Here is a 16,312-nt window from a genome sequence, read left to right as displayed (position 1 = left end):
AGTAGACAGTTTATCAAGCACAAAATCCTTCCAGACACCGAGTTTTCCATTTTTACCTCATTCTTCCTAGGTTTCTATCTCTCACAACTTTCAAAAAGCCTGCTCTCCTGGCATATTTTTAAAAAAAATTCCCAAATCTTTCCTTTTTCTCAGGAAGACAAGGTCTGAATCTATTCTCAACACTGGTAAGTCCTACTGTTGTCTTCCTGAACCCAAAGACCAACATCCTGATGGAACTTGATACAGTATGATCAGAGCTCTACTAGAATCAGTTTTCACTTTTGTGGAGGCTACATTCTACCCAGAAAATGGAATAATGAGCATAAAAGAGTTTCCATTTGACCCTTTTTTAAAAAAAATTAAAATTTCACTTAAAAAGAAAAGTTTGGAAGAGTAACTCGGAAAATAGACCCAGTTATCTGCTGCCCCAGAACAGTCGTTGAAAACCTATGCTGTACAACTTTATGCTGACAGAAATGGATTCAACAGGAGTCAATGTGCATAGCAGCCTATTTGACTTAACCCTTGATTACCAAATTATTTTTAATTGATATTTTAATGAAAGTTTATAGAGAACTTGTATTTCCATTCATTCATTGTTGCACATTTTCCTCCCTGCCACCCCTCTTCCAGATCATTTTTGTCTTTGGGAAGAAAATTCTTTCATTGTTATACAGTTCCCCCAAACCCCTGCAGTCCACTTTATTATGCAGCTCTTGTTCTGGACTCTTGTCATGGAAATAATAAGTATATATTCTTTTTATACAGTTTTCTCCCTCATCTGTTTCAATGCCATGTATATTATTCATCCTCCTTTTCTTAGTTTCCCCCCAACTCTCATGTCAGTCCTATTTTATAACAATGGCATTATGCATTATTTGTCCTTTTGTGACTGAGATAGTTCATTCAGCATAATATCTTCCAGGGTCACTCATTTGGTATAATATTTCATGAGTCCCTTGTTTTTCAATGCTATATAGCATTTCATTGTGTGACTATACCAGAGCTTCTCTATCCATTTGTTTGTTGATGGGCACTTGGGTTGTTTCCAGCTCTCTGCTATTGTGAACAAAGCCACAATAAGCATGGGTGTGAGTGTTTTGGTTTTTTCAAATGGATATTTTAAAAACCCAAATACAGATGTGCATGGCATGTAGGGGGGTGCTGGTGGTCTACTGGAAAGAAGCTGTGCTGCAATCCATGTGATTCAAGACCACCAGCTGTTCCACAGGAGAAAGATGGACAGTCTCTTTCCTTGTGATTAACTGCCTGTTAGGGTCAGCTATGGGTTGTTTCCAACCCTACACTACACAAGAACAATATGGACATATATGAGTATGAGCCCATGAGAGTGAGTGTGTACATGTTTTTGAGAAGCACAACGGTGAGTGCAGGCATGAACATTAGGAATGTCTACATGAATATGCACACAGATACACATATTTGCCATAGCCCAGATCTATCACTGTGATTCATTTTAGTCTGCATTTTTTTTAAAAAAAATATTTTCCCTCCTGTCTTAATTTTCTCTTACATTTCTTCAATCTAGAAAGCAAAGGGCACTTTCAACATTTTCTGACTCCTAGCCTTTGCCTGATTTATGACATTGAAGATGCCTTGGGGTTTCTCAGAGCAGGATGGAGTCCTGCAACCTCACAAGAGTGGCTAAAAACAGCTACACATAGGCCAGCAATGGAATGGAAAATTCTACTAGGGTGGTGGATTTATTCATCCACAGAAATTGTTATGATCTCCAGAAGGAGATTTGTAAAGATTATGGAATTTTAAATTCTCTTCATTCCTAATAAGGAGAAAACTAGAGAGAAACACATTTATCTGTCCTTGATTACAAACAAATGGTTGTGAAACCTTCTCAGATGCTATTCTAAATTTGTCGAGCTTGGTAACACAAAGATTAGTACTTAAAGCAATATTCAAAGCAAAGCAAATCCATTGCAATGAAGTGAATTCCAATTCATGGCAAAGCTGTGGAAGAGAATAGAACTATTCCTAGTGCTCCTAAGACCATAAATGTTTAGAAAAGCAGACTGCCTCATCTTCCTCCTGAGAAGCAGTTAGTGGGTTTGAACTGCTGACCCTTTAGTTATCTGCAAAATGCTCTATTACATTACAATACCCAGGTGATTAAAGAAAAAAAACCCCCTCAATTGGGCCAGTGAATGTGCATTTATGCTATCCCCCTTCTAAGTCTCCTAAGTGCATAGACGTATGTGCAGGATAGAAAAGGTGACCACAATCAAGGGAAACGTTTTTTTCAAAGGAGGGAAACAAATCCAGTGACATTAATAGATAGAAAAAAATTATTAGAACCACCTAAGTACAAACTAAGACTATAGCACAAACCCCTCAACTCAGTGTAACAGAGGTGTGAGGGAATAATTCATAGGCTAGAGATAAGGTTTTATTACAAAGTTGTGAATTGCAGTCTTCTATTTTAAAATTATTGACCAAACTGTGCTGAAGAGAATTCAAAATTGTGAACTTCCAGAAATTTATACTCATTCAGAAGAGGGCACGAAATGGGGAATATCATTGCTAACATCAGATTAATCATGGTTGAAAGTAAATAATACCAGAAATATGTTTACTTGGATTTTACTGATCGTGCAAAGGCATTTGGTTATAGAGCATAAGAAACATTGTAAAGAATGAGAAATTCAGAACTTAATGATGCTTATGTAGAACCTGTACTCAGGCCAGGAAGAGGTCATTGGAACAAAACAAGGGGATATCAGATACTATAAAATCAAGAAAGGCATACATCAGTGTCAGATCCTTTTACCATACTTATTCATTCTGTATGCAGAGTAAATAATTCAGGAAGCTGGGCTATATGAAGAAAGAACATAGCATCAGAATAAGAGGAAGATTCATTAACTACCTGCATTATGCACATGACACTGTAAAATTCCTGGGGTATGAAGTTACCAAGATGCAATGAGAAATCATAAACAAGATAGCTATTGTTGTTGTTGGTAGGTGCTGTTGAGTTTAGTACAACTCATAGTGACCCTAAGAATAATAAATCTGAACCTGGTCCTATCCTGTGCCATCCTCATAATTTTTGATACAGTTAAGTCCATTGCTGCACTCACTGTGTCAGTTCATCTGGTTGAAGGTTGTCCTTTCTTTAGCTGACTCTCCGCCTTTCCAAGCATGATAGGCCTTTCTAAGGAAGAGCCTCTCCTAGCAACATGCCCAAAATATGTACAATAAAGTCCTTGCCACTAAGGAGCTTTTCAGCTGCACTTTCTTCAGGATACATCCAGCTAGCTGGGAACTATAGTATTACAAAAACATTAGATGGTTTAGAAGTTTATTCTAAAAGTGTGTGTAGATAGGATAATGTTTAAAACGGATGATGGTGCACACTGAACAGAGAGAATGCAGTAGCCAGTTATAAACTTTCAAAGAGGAGGGTATAGGCAGGAGTGATTCCTAGAAGTCTACAGAGACCTTAGAGCAGTTGCCAGGGGGTTAGGGCCCTGCTGCCATTGTCCCACTCAGGATCGAGAGTGCAGAAGCCATAGGAAGGTGGTCTCTGGCTGCTGTGCAAACCAACACCACCAAAGACAATAACAAATATTAGAAGAGGCAGGTGCACACTGGAGAGATTCCCACCAGCTCCTGAACACTTGAAGGACTGGAGATATCACCCCTTCCCAGACAGAGCAGCAACCAGGGGGAAGTTGTTCTCAGGTCACATCGTGGTCTACCAAAGACAACTATAAACTTTAGAAGGGTCAGACAACACTCAGGTGAGATTCTTGCAAGACTGAACTGCAATACAGAGAGAAGTGGAAGAACTTTAGGAAAGGTGAGCTTTCCAAATACACAGGACCAGAAAGCACTACTGGTATAGCAAGTTACCCTCCCCACAAAGGGAACACTATAAGTCTGCAACTAATTAGTAACATCATAAAAATAAAGAATTGTCAGTAGTCTAACACAATAGAAACAGCCAAACACTTACAAACCAAGAAAAAACATGGTTTATGAGAAGAAAAACTTCACATAATGTCAAGAAAGCAGTAGGCAGCTTCAAATATTGTAAAAAACAAACAAACAAACAAAAAAACTTTTCTTCTTAAAAAGTAGAACATGTTGCAGACCCAATGAATAAGCTAGAGACAGAGAGGCAGAAGAAATATGTTGACACAGAGTCATTTGACCAGCTACAGAAGAAGGTAAAAATGATGAAAGAAAGGAAGCTATATATAAAGTTAATGCCTCAAAAAACAGGGAACCAGAATATATATATTACTGTGGAGTTATAGGAACACTACGGAAGAAGGTGTAATTAATGAAAGACAGAATGGAAGCCATAAATAAAGGAAATATTGAAGAGACAGGCATCCAGAAGAATATGAATAACTATGGAAAAAATTGCAAAAGATGTGACAAAGTATTTAATTGAAACTATTGATAAACAGATATAAGAACGAAAAAAAATCATGACAAGATAAAAAGCATACAGCCAATACAGTACTGGAAATAACAGAAATTCTCGAAAATGAAATCTAGAATATCAACACTGGAAAGGTAGTAGTTTCCAACATATTGGAGAGACAAAAAAGCAGAACACAAAAGATGGACTAGAAAGTCAGTGAGTGGGAAGAAAAGCACCTCAATGGGAACATACTAGAAAAGAGAGAAGTGACAGAAGAAAATGAAGAAAACATAAGAATCATATGGGATGACATCAAAAGAAACAACATAGGTATGACTGGTATTCCAGAACATGAAGGAGCATGGAAAGTGCTGAGAAAATTTAGTGGGAGAATTAATAGAAGAAAACATCATAGGCATTACAAAGAATGAGGAAATCCACACTGAGGAAGTGCCACAAAGCCCAAACAGACCAGACTCCAAAAGAAAAATATCAAGACACAATATAGTCAAATTCACCAAAATAAAAAATAAGGAAACAATATTAAAAGCAATACAGAAAATAGTGTCACCTACAAAAGAGAATCAATTAGATTAAATTTTGATTTCTCAACAGAAACCATGAGAGCAAGAGGACATATAGGATGGCATATGCAGAGGCTGAAAGAAAACATAACTGCCATCCAAAGATCCTGTACCCAGCAAAGCTATCCATCAAATATAAAGGAGAATTTAGGTAATTTACGGACAAACAGGAACTTAGGGAATTTGTGAAACCAAGACCAAGTCTATAAGAAATTCTAAGGGGGTGGCCTAGCGGCAAGAAGCTGTGCTGCAATCCCGAAGGCGTGCAGTTCAAATTCACCAGATGCTCTGTTGGAAAAGGATGGGCAATCTCCTCCTGTACCAGTTGAATCTGATTTGATGGTACACACACCACACCCACAGACACAGGAATTCTAAGGGGAGTCTTTCATTCAGAGACACTACAGGAAAGTAGATGAACTATAGTAACCAGAAACAACAGAAAAAGAAACACAGCAAAATGAAAATGATAAAACCTGGCCTGACAACCACAGTTAATGTGAACGGATTAAATGCACCAATTAACAGGAAAAGGGTAGCATGGACAAAAAAGAAAGCCCATCAATATATTGCCTACAAGTGTCACACCTAAGAAATGAGTAAAAAAGATATACTCAAAATCAAAGGCCTGAAAAAATACATCAAGTAAATGGATCTACAAAAAAGTAGGAGTGGCAATGCTAATCTCTGATGAAATAGACTTCAGGATGAAAACCACCATAAAAGATAAAGAAGGACACTATATGATGATTAAAGGCACAATAGAACAAAAAAACCTCTATGCACCAAATGATAAACCTGCAAAACATAAAACAGCAGTATATAGAATTGAAGAAAGAAATATCACCACAGTAGTGGTAGGTGAGTTTAAGACACCACTGTCACCAAAAAGATGTTGTTGTTGTTGTTGTTAGGTGCCATCATGTTGATAAAAGATTTGAAACTTGTTCTATCCTGTGCCACCCTCACACTTCCTAACACACAAAAGGCCATTGCAGCTGTTACCGTGTCAGTGTGCCTGGTTAAGGGTCTTCCTCTCCTTCTCTGACCTTCTACCCTACCCAGCATTATGTCCTTCTCCAAGGAATAGCCTCTCCTAAACACATACCCAAATTATGTAAGGCAAAGCCTTGACTCCCAAGAGGACTCTGTCTGCACCCTATCCAAGACATATCTTTTGTTCTCTTGATCATCCACGGGATGTTTAGGGCTCTTTTCCAATACCACACAGCTCAAAGGTATGAATTCTTTCACTGTTATCCTTATTCATTGTCCAGCTTTCAGATTCATAGCAAATAATTGGAAAGACCATGGCCTGAATCAGATGCACCTTAGTCCTCAAACTGACATCATTATTCTTCAATAATTTAGAGAGGTCCCTAACTACAGATTTTCTCAGTGCAATGCATCTCCTTATTTCCTGACTGCTATTACCAATGGTGTTATTTGTGGAACGAAGCAACTCCTTATGAACAAAAGATCTGAAGCCTTTCTATAACTATTAACATTTATCAAAGTACATAGAGTTTCTGGAGGCACGTAGTTTAGGAAGTAGATGTCACTCCTGCCAATCACGAATTGAGATACTTAAGAGTGAATATAACTAGAGACACAAAAGACCTATACAGATAAAACTACAGAACATTTTTGTGAGACACAATAAAAGATCTAAATAAATGGAAAACTGTGCCCTGTTCATGGATAGGAAGACTAAATATTGTGAAATGGCAATCCTACCAAAAGCAATCTACATGTTCAATACAATCCCAATACAGACACCAAATTCATTTTTAAAGGAGATTGAAAGGGAAATTGTCAAGTTTATTTGGAAAGGCAAGAGACCTCGAATAAGCAAAGCACTTCTGAAAAACAAAAATTAAGTGGGAGGCATAGCACTCCCTGACCTCAAAACCTACTACACGGTGGTAGTAACCAAAACAGCATGTTACTGGTACAATGGCAGGCACATAGACCAGTGGAACAGAATTGAGAAGCCAGAAATGGACCCATCTAGCTACAATCAACTGATATTTGACAAGGAAATAAAACCTATCAAATGGGGAAATGACAACCTCTTCAACAGATGGTGCTGGCAGAACTGGACTGCTACCTACAGAAAGCTGAAACAAGGATCCACATCTCACACCATACAGAAAAATCAACTCAAGGTGAATCAGAAACCTGCAAGTAAAGCCCCAAACCATAAAGATCATAAGACATAAACAGGGACCAACCTTAAAAGACCTAGTCTACAGTATAAAGGGACTGCCAAATACAGTCAGAAATACACAGTCTGAAGAGGATAAAACTCATGAATATGATCTTCTAAAGATTAAATCTCTGTGCTTATCAAAAACTTATCCCAACAGAATAAAAAGAAAACCTGGTGACTGGGTACAAACATTTGGCAATACTATCTCAGAGAATGGTCTCATCATAAAAGTTTAGAGATTCCTACAGGGCATCCAGAAGTAAAAAACCTGATAACCCAATTACAAAATGAGCAAAAGACATGGAAAGATTTTTCACAAAGGAGGATATTTGGATGGCCAACAGATACATGAAGAAATGTTCTAAATCACTGGCAACTAGAGAGATGCAAATCAAAACCACCACAAGAGACCATTTTACCCTAGAAGCAGTGGTAAAGTTAAGCAGGGCAGCAAGTAATAAAAGTTGGAGAGGATGTGGCAAGATAAGAACTCTCATACACTATTGGTGAGATTGTCAAAAGGTACAACCACTCTGGAAGGCAGTTTGACATTTCCTCATAAAGCTAAACACAGAAATTCCATATGACCCAGTTATTCCACTGCTTGGAATACACCCTGAGAAAATGAGAACTGAGGCACAGAGACTTGTACACCAATGTTCATAGCAGAGTTATTCACCACAGCAAAAACATGGAAACTGAGCAATGCCCAACCACAATGGAATGGATTGAGAAATCATGGTACATTCACACACTGAAATACTGTGCAGCATGAAGAAGCAATGGCTTTCTAAATCACTACCTAACTTAGGAGGGACTGGAGAGCATTATACTAAGTCAACTAACTCAGTCTCATAAGACCAAATTTACTGTATAAGACCATTATTATAGAACAAGTGCGAAGATCCAGGGGGGATTTGATGATGGAGGGAGGGATGGGTTAACAAAAGGGGAAAAGTCCAGGTGTGAAAAACAATGTATACGAATTTTATGAACTTTTTATGTAACCTAGTATATTAAAAAGAGTAACTATAACAACAATAAAAAACAACACCCAAATAACGCACAATGAGATACCATTCCATCCCAGTAGCAATGGCAAAATTTAACAGAACAGCAAGAAATAAAGTTTGGAGAGGAAATGGAAGGACTAGAACTCTCATACACTGTTAGTGGGATTGGGAATGAGTTTAGCATTTCCTCAAAACACTGGACATAGAAATTCCATATGACCCAGCTATTCCACTGCTAGGAATATACTTGAGGAAAGTAGAACTAAAACAAATGGAGATTTGTACATCAATGTTCATGGCAGCATTATTCACAATAGCAAGAAAATGGATATAGCCTAAGTGCCCATCAACAAATAAATGAATTGAGAAATGGTAGTGCACTTATACAATGGAATATTATGCAATATTCAGGAGCAACAATTTTAAAAAATATTACATAGCATGAAAGAGGCTAGAGAACATTATGCTGAGTGAACTAACTCTGTCTCATTAAGACAGACAAATACTGCATAAGACCATTATTGTAAAAATAAAAGGAGGACCACAGGAAAGCATTATATTAAAAGCAGTTCCTATTTGTAAAGTGTTCTTGAAATAATTCTCAAAGTAAATGAAATTATACCTTAAAAAAAAAATAAATAAAAGGAGGACTATCAGGATGTGTCCAAGGGTCCAAAGAGGGAAAGTGTGGGGGCAGAAGGGTTGAGAATGGGGAAGAAAATCATGTGTTCACAGAGTTTGGTGGGTAGAGGGAGAGTGTGAAGGAACCAGGAAAGATCCAGTGGGGACTTGAAAAGATGGGGTAATAGCGGGTATAGATTGATTTTATAAGACATAAGGTATGTGAATTACTGTATGAAACACAATGTGAATGAAGGAATGTATGAGATGTACTGTATATGAATGAACAACGATGTATATAAATTTTACATGCAAACCAATATAAAATAAAAAATACAGTAAAAACCAGATGAGAGATGTACCCGAACACAAAGGAAAATGGGGAATAAGCACACTTTTCTTGTGGCTTTACACAGGGATTTCCCTTTATGCTAATTGAGACAATTCACTGATATTCTTTCTTGTCTACAAAGGTACCCAACCCATGTCCACATATCTTTCCCCCATAATTTCCCAATGCAGATTTCGTTAGTAAATTTTAACGGACCCATCTGATCTGGGGTTTTGTACCAGTTATTTTTGTCTCACTTGGACAGAAAGACTGGAGTTCAGAGTAAATGAGAACTGCTCTAACAGCCTCCTCCAACACAACTTCACTTGCTAAAAGCAAAGATTACTTGAAGCACTTACTGATAAAGATCAAAGACCACAGCCTTCAATATGAAATCTATCTCAATCTCAAGGAAGAAAAAATAAATCCTCCCAACAGAACCAATAAATAGAAAAAATATTGAGGCTCTGGATCATTAACAAGAAGACACTGCCCCTCTTTCTCATGTGGAGCCACTAGTATATTTGGACTAGAAACTTGTGACCTTGCAACACGACAAGATACGGGCTACACCACCAGAGCTCCCTTATTAGCTGTCAGGGACAAGCAAAACAAAACCATATGTGTCAGATGATGAGGATGACATAGGATAGGGCAGGGTTCAAATTTGTTAGTCACAGTGTCATTATGAGTCATACTCGACGGCACATAACAGTGACAACAGAACACTAAAACTGAAAAGAGAGAGAAATAATAAATTTATGCATTGTTGGTGGGAATGGAAAAAGGTACAGCTACTTTTAAATACAGTTGGGCAGACCTTCAAATGATTAAACATAGAGTTGCCTTCTAATTCAGCAAATGCACTCCCAAGTATGTATTGGGAGAGAAGAGAACACAGAGATTTGCTCCGGAATGTTCATAACAGCTTTGCTCCTGATAGCCTAAATGTGGAAACAATTTAAACAATTGTTGACAACTGGTAAACTAATAAATCTATGTGACAGAATATGATTGCACAATTTAAAAATGATGCTGATACATGCTACCACACGGATGAACCTCAAAATCATTGTTTTAATAAGTCATACACTCTATTTTACACAAAATACCTAAAAAAGGCAAATCCATAGAAGTGGAAAATGACGCTAGATGGGAATGAGGTTTCTGTGGTAGTTAATAAAAAGTTCTACAATTAGACTGTGATAATGGTTGCACAACTCTTTAAACATCCTATAAATCACTGACTTGTACAATAAAATGGGTGAATTTTATACTATATAAATGACATCTTCTATGCACGTACAGTGCTCAGATGGCACCTAACAATAACAACAACAACAAATGGCATCTTGGTTTTTGTAGTGTGTAAATAAAACCTCAATGAAGCTGTTAATTTTAGAAGGAAAGGGGCCAGAGTTCAATGTTTGGTTTCAATTGTAAAAAGAAAAACCCAAAAGACTTTATGGTGCATAAAAGTGGAGCTATAAATCTGCCAGTCTATTGTAAGGTCCTCAAAGGGCCTGGACAACAGAATATGTGCATTTGCACGAAAGCAACACTATATCCATCTCATACTAGTAACACACACACAAAAAAAGCCAAATCAAGTCAGTTGTTGTCAATTCCAGTTTATGACAACTCCAAATGTTACCAAGTAGAATTGAGCTCCATTGTGTTTTCTAGGCTATAAAACCTTTTTTCCTTTGTTCATTTATAATTTCTTTTTTAGCGAGGTTTGAGTAAACATTTACAGAGTAACTTGGTTTTTCATTTAATCATTCACAGAAATTTTGCTTTATGACTTAATTATAACACTCACAATGCAGCTGCCATCTTCCCACTTGCTCCCTGTGATTTTAATTTCTATTTATCTTTTTATCCTTCTGCATTTTACATTGAGCAAATGTTTCTAATCCCATTTGACCTAATATGGTTGATTGTCCTAAGAACTGAGAGATCCCTGCTGTTATTTTTTCCACCTAACACATTTATCTATTGTTTGACTGGAAGTAGAGCCACAGAGGTGACTTTCATTCTAGCCTTGAAGTGTGACTAAGGGTCATAGTCTCAAGGGTTCGGCCAATAAGCTTACATTGGCCAGTAAGCCTACCTTGGCCGTAATCATTACAGAAGTAGATTGCTAGGTCTTTATTTCCAAGGAGCCCTGGAAGTGGGTTTGGACCACTAGCCTTTTGGGCTACAGTCAAACACAAGCTGTTTGAACCATGCAAGATGGGTAACAGAGGATGGGTGTAATCCAATTTCACACCAAGCAGAGACCAGGTTGAGTCTCACAAAGCTGAAGACTGGAAGGAGGAGGGATGAAGGGGTGGTTCCTACTCTCCAGGACACAGATTTCCATCAGTACAAACTAAGTTTTTAATGAAGACTCATAAAGGAAAACAACTGCTATCAGTTAGCTCCACCTGGGGGCAGGGGGGGGTAAAGATTTCACAGAGCACAGGAGGGGTCCTCTAAAATAACTGTGAATTCTAGGTAATAAAGTGCATACAGGGAAAGCCTGCCTGAAGGAAAAATGGTTCTGTTTGGAATAGCAGTGGTGGGGGAATTCAAGTTGGAGCCAGAAAAACAGTTTGCACTACATTTTCTGGATAGTTTAAATAAGAGAGTCTTAGGGTCAGAATTATTATGGTCAGTTTCCTTAGTTCTACTTTTTTTTTTCCTCCTCAGATGAAAGATCGCTAATATCCTCTTATGTGATTTACTGCCTCGGAAACCCAGTAGAGGGTTAGCTATGATGAGTTGGTTTGGAATCTTTGCAAAGGAGGGTTTTTTTTTTTAAAAAAAAAATCTATTGCAGCAAATATATAACAAAACATCTGTCCTCTCAACATGTTTCTCCATATACAACTGAGTGACGATTACCTTTACTAGGTTATATAACCATCATCATGACCCAATTTGTCTGTTTCTCCATTGTTCTAATGTTAAAGAATTGTGCTGGCAACCCAAGGCACATGGTTCAAAGCCACCAGCTGCTCCACAAAAGAAAGATGGGCAATCTCTCCCTTGTGTTTCACTATTTCCGAAAACACACTGGAGGGTCAGCTATGAGTGAGTTTCCACTTGGAACGTAATAATAATAATAACAACAATAATTTAACAGATTTTCTTAAGCAATAATTCCTCCTTTTCTTTTCCTCCTGAACACGTTCCTTTCATTCTTGATTTTCATCTTCTAGACTGAATTAAAATGTCCAACACCAGTCCCTCAAATGTGCAAAGGTAATAATTTACACCCAAGTGGTCAGTCAGATGATTCATCCCTTCCACTGGTTAACTATACTCCTAGGAATGTTCCTAAACTATTTCGTCAAGGGGGCAAAAGAGAGCTTTGAAAAGTAGGGAGGGGAAAACAGCTATGAGATATCATCTCACCCCAGTAACAATAGCAAAATTCAACAGAGCAGCAAACAAAAAATGCTGGTGAGGTTGTGGAGAAACTGGAAACCTTATTCACTGTTGGTGGGAGTGTAAAATGGTGCAACCACTATGGAAGGCAGTATGGTTCTTCCTCAGAATGTTGGAAATAGAAATACCATTTGACACAACACTTGCACTACTGGGAAATATGTTGTTGTTGTTGTTGATTGCCTTAGAGTTGAGCATGACTCATAGTGACACCTTAAACAAAAGGCCTGAAGCCCCTCTACAACTATCGATATTTATCAAAGTTCGTAGAGTTTCTGGAAACATGTTATTTAGGAAGTGGATACCACTCCTGCTTCCAGTACTCTAAAGAAATCAGAACTGCCACACAAACAGATATATGCACACCTATCATTATTGCTGCATTGTTCACAATAACAAAGAGAGAGAAACAACCCAAGTGCCCATCAACAAATGGATGGGTAGAGAAGTTGTGGTATGTTCACACAATGGAATACTATGCAACACTAAAAAACAAGGATCTCATAAAATATTATACAAAATGGGTGACCCTGGAGGACATTATGCTGAGTGAAATATCTCAGTCATAAGAGGACAAATACTGCATAATGTCACTGTCATAAAATGGGATTGGCATGGGAGTTGGGGAAAACTAAGAAAAGAGGGGATAAACAATGTACACTGCATTGAAATAGATGAGGGAAAGAACTGTTTGAAAGGAATCTCTGATTAGGTATTATTTGCATGACAACAATCCAGAATAAGAGCTGCATAGCAAAGTGGACTGCAGGGGAGGGGAAGAAAATTGTTTAACAATGAAAGAATTTTTTTTCAAAGAGAAAAGCAAACTAGGGGGTGGGTAGGGAGGAAAATGTGCAAAAGTGAATGAATGGAAATCCAAGTTCTCTATAAACTTTTGTTAAAATCTCAATTAAAATTAAAAAAAAAAAAGTAGGCTGGGGCAGAGGCCTGACCCTACAGAAGTCTTAATATTTGCACCAAAATAGGAAAACAAGAAGACAAATTTGCAAAGCTGGAGTAGTTTTTCAATTGTTGAAAATATTTTTTTAGACTAGTAGAACATTAAAGGAGCTCTTATGGCCTGTGGTAAGAGGTTGTGTTGCCAACCCAAAGAAACATGGTTCAAACTCACCAGCTTCTCCATGGGAGAAAGATGGGCAATCTCTTCTGTGGGGTTTACTGCCTCTGAAAACCCTCTAGAAGGTCAGCTAATAGTCGGCTCCAACTGATGGTACATAATAACATGCAGAATATTTTCTCCTCTTGGGTTCATTTTTTTCTTTCATCCAACATTATATTGAACCACCCCACACACACAAGTGATGAGGAAATTAGGCCAGGGAAAATTGTGGGTCCTGGAATCAGTCATTTCAAGTCATATTCTCAATCTTGGAGTACATAGTGGGTGTCAGCGAGAGGGAAAATAAAGACAAGGGGACTAGGACCCACACAAATAATGAAGATGCAAGGAAGGAAGGGTTCAATTCTTAAGAGAATTGCACTGATATAACCCTAAGGCTTCAATTCTACAACAGTTCAAATCCACCAGCAGCTCTGAGGGAGAAAGATGGAAGTCTCTTCTCATTAAGACATCCAGGAGAAACTGGAACCCTTATTCACTGTTGGTGGGAGTGTAAAATGGTGCAACCACTATGAAAGGCAGTATGGCATTTTTTCAAAAAGCTGCAAATAGAAATACCATTTGACCCTGCAATTCCGTTACTGGGAATATACTCCCCAAAGAGACCATAAATGCCACCCAGGCAGATATATCCACACCCATGTTTATTGCAGCTCTGTTCACAAAGCAGAGTTGGAAACAACCCAGGTGCCCATCAACAAACGAATGGATAGAGAAGCTGTGGTATACTCACACAATGGAATAGTACGCTGCATTGAAAAACGAAGAACTCATGCAATATTATTCAAAATGGGTGCCCCTGGAGGACATTATGCTGAGTGAAATATCTCAGTCACAAAGGGACAAATACTGCATAGTGCCACTATTGTAGAATGGGACTGACATCAGAGTTGGAGTGAGACTGAGAAAAATTAGATAAATTACGTATTCTGCATTGAAACAGACGAGTGAGAGAACTGTTTGAAAGCGATATATGATTGGGTATTATGGTTATGACAAGAGTCCAGAATGAAGGTTGCATAGTGGAGTGTACTCGGGGTAGGAGGAGGGGGGGATTCTATACCAATGAAATAATTTTTCTTTTACTTTTCAAAGAGAAGAGCGGACTGGGGGGAGGGTTAGTCAGGGAAAAAATGCAACAATGAGTGTATGGAAATCCAAAATCTATATAAATGTTCATTACAATTCATTTAAAGAAAAAGAGATACAGTCTCAGAAACCATATGGAGGATCATTAACAATGGAAAGGACTTGAGGACAGAGAATTTTTTAGTTTAAAGGTTGTTCCTATTGTTAGATGGCATCAAGTCCACTACTATTCATAGTGATCCTGTGAACAATGGCTCTGAACCTTGCCCTGTTCTATGCCATCCTCACCATCTCTGACACACTTGAACTCATTGATAACAGTCACTGTGTCAATCCATCTTGTTGAAGGTCTTACTCCCTTACATTGGCCCTCCACTGTTCCAAGTATGATTGATGTCTTTTGCTAAGGACAGGAGAAGTGTTGTAGCTAACCCATCAGTAAAAGGGGATGTTGTGACTAATTCTGTGGGAGAGAAAGAGCTGAGAAGTCTTCTCTGAAGAAGTGACATTTCAACTGGCTCCTGGACAGCAAGCATGAGTGAGGGCACGGAGGCCATCTGGCTTCAGACCAATGCAAAGCAACAGAAGCTTGGCAGGGCAGGGAGGGCACAGTTACAGAAGACTGCACAACTGAAGATCTATACCTGCAGAAACTCTTATAAGCCACGTACTGATTCCTAGCAAAAAAAAAAAAAAAACAAAACAAACAAACAAAAAAAAACCATTATCCTTTAGATCCATTAAACAGTAATGTTCCATTACTGTTGTTGTTGCACATATAAGTTTAAGAACAATGACACCGGAGATCCAAGATGACGGCGTGGTGAGCTGCAGGAGCAGCGAACCACTTAAAGCTGGGCCATTATGGCCTTCCACAGACTTCGGCTTATTGATAATTGAACACTTAAACAGTTGATGACTGGCCCTCAGTGAAGATTGAGGCTCAAAAACAGGAATTCAAAGATTCCCAAGGAGAAATGGGTGAGTCTCCTGGCTCCCAACGCCCCCCTGCAGAGCCCTCGCCATGCTGCACAGCTGCTGCAGCTCCATGAAGCTTCCACAGCTGGAACCAATGGATTCCCTCACCCAGGATGGATGCTGGGCACCTGCTCTCCTCAAGACTGGTACAGTGAAGCCACCACACTGCCGCAAGGTGGACTTGTTCTGGAGAGAATTCTTGGAGCCAGGATGGCAGCTGTGGGGGAAGCGGGCAACCACTAGCCACCCGAACAAGAGGGGCCACGTGCATGCCAAGTGCCCATGCGGCCGGGTTGGGTGGCGTGGCCGCTTGCACTGGGGGTGTGTGTGTGCACCCCGCTGGCCACCTGCGTAAGAGGTGGGGGATGGGATGCATGCCTGCCATGCAGGTTTGGGTTTCCTTGGACAGGCCAAAGAAGACGATTACCTATAGAATGGATTGCTGAAAGTCACTGTGAGTCTGATGACCTTAACAGTGGCAGCATGCACAAGAGGAC

Source organism: Elephantulus edwardii, unplaced genomic scaffold (assembly GCF_000299155.1).
Source record: "Elephantulus edwardii isolate Elephantulus edwardi_28Jun2011 unplaced genomic scaffold, EleEdw1.0 scaffold00101, whole genome shotgun sequence".
Taxonomy (NCBI): Eukaryota; Metazoa; Chordata; class Mammalia; order Macroscelidea; family Macroscelididae; genus Elephantulus; species Elephantulus edwardii.
Note: the sequence above shows the minus strand (reverse complement) of the source record.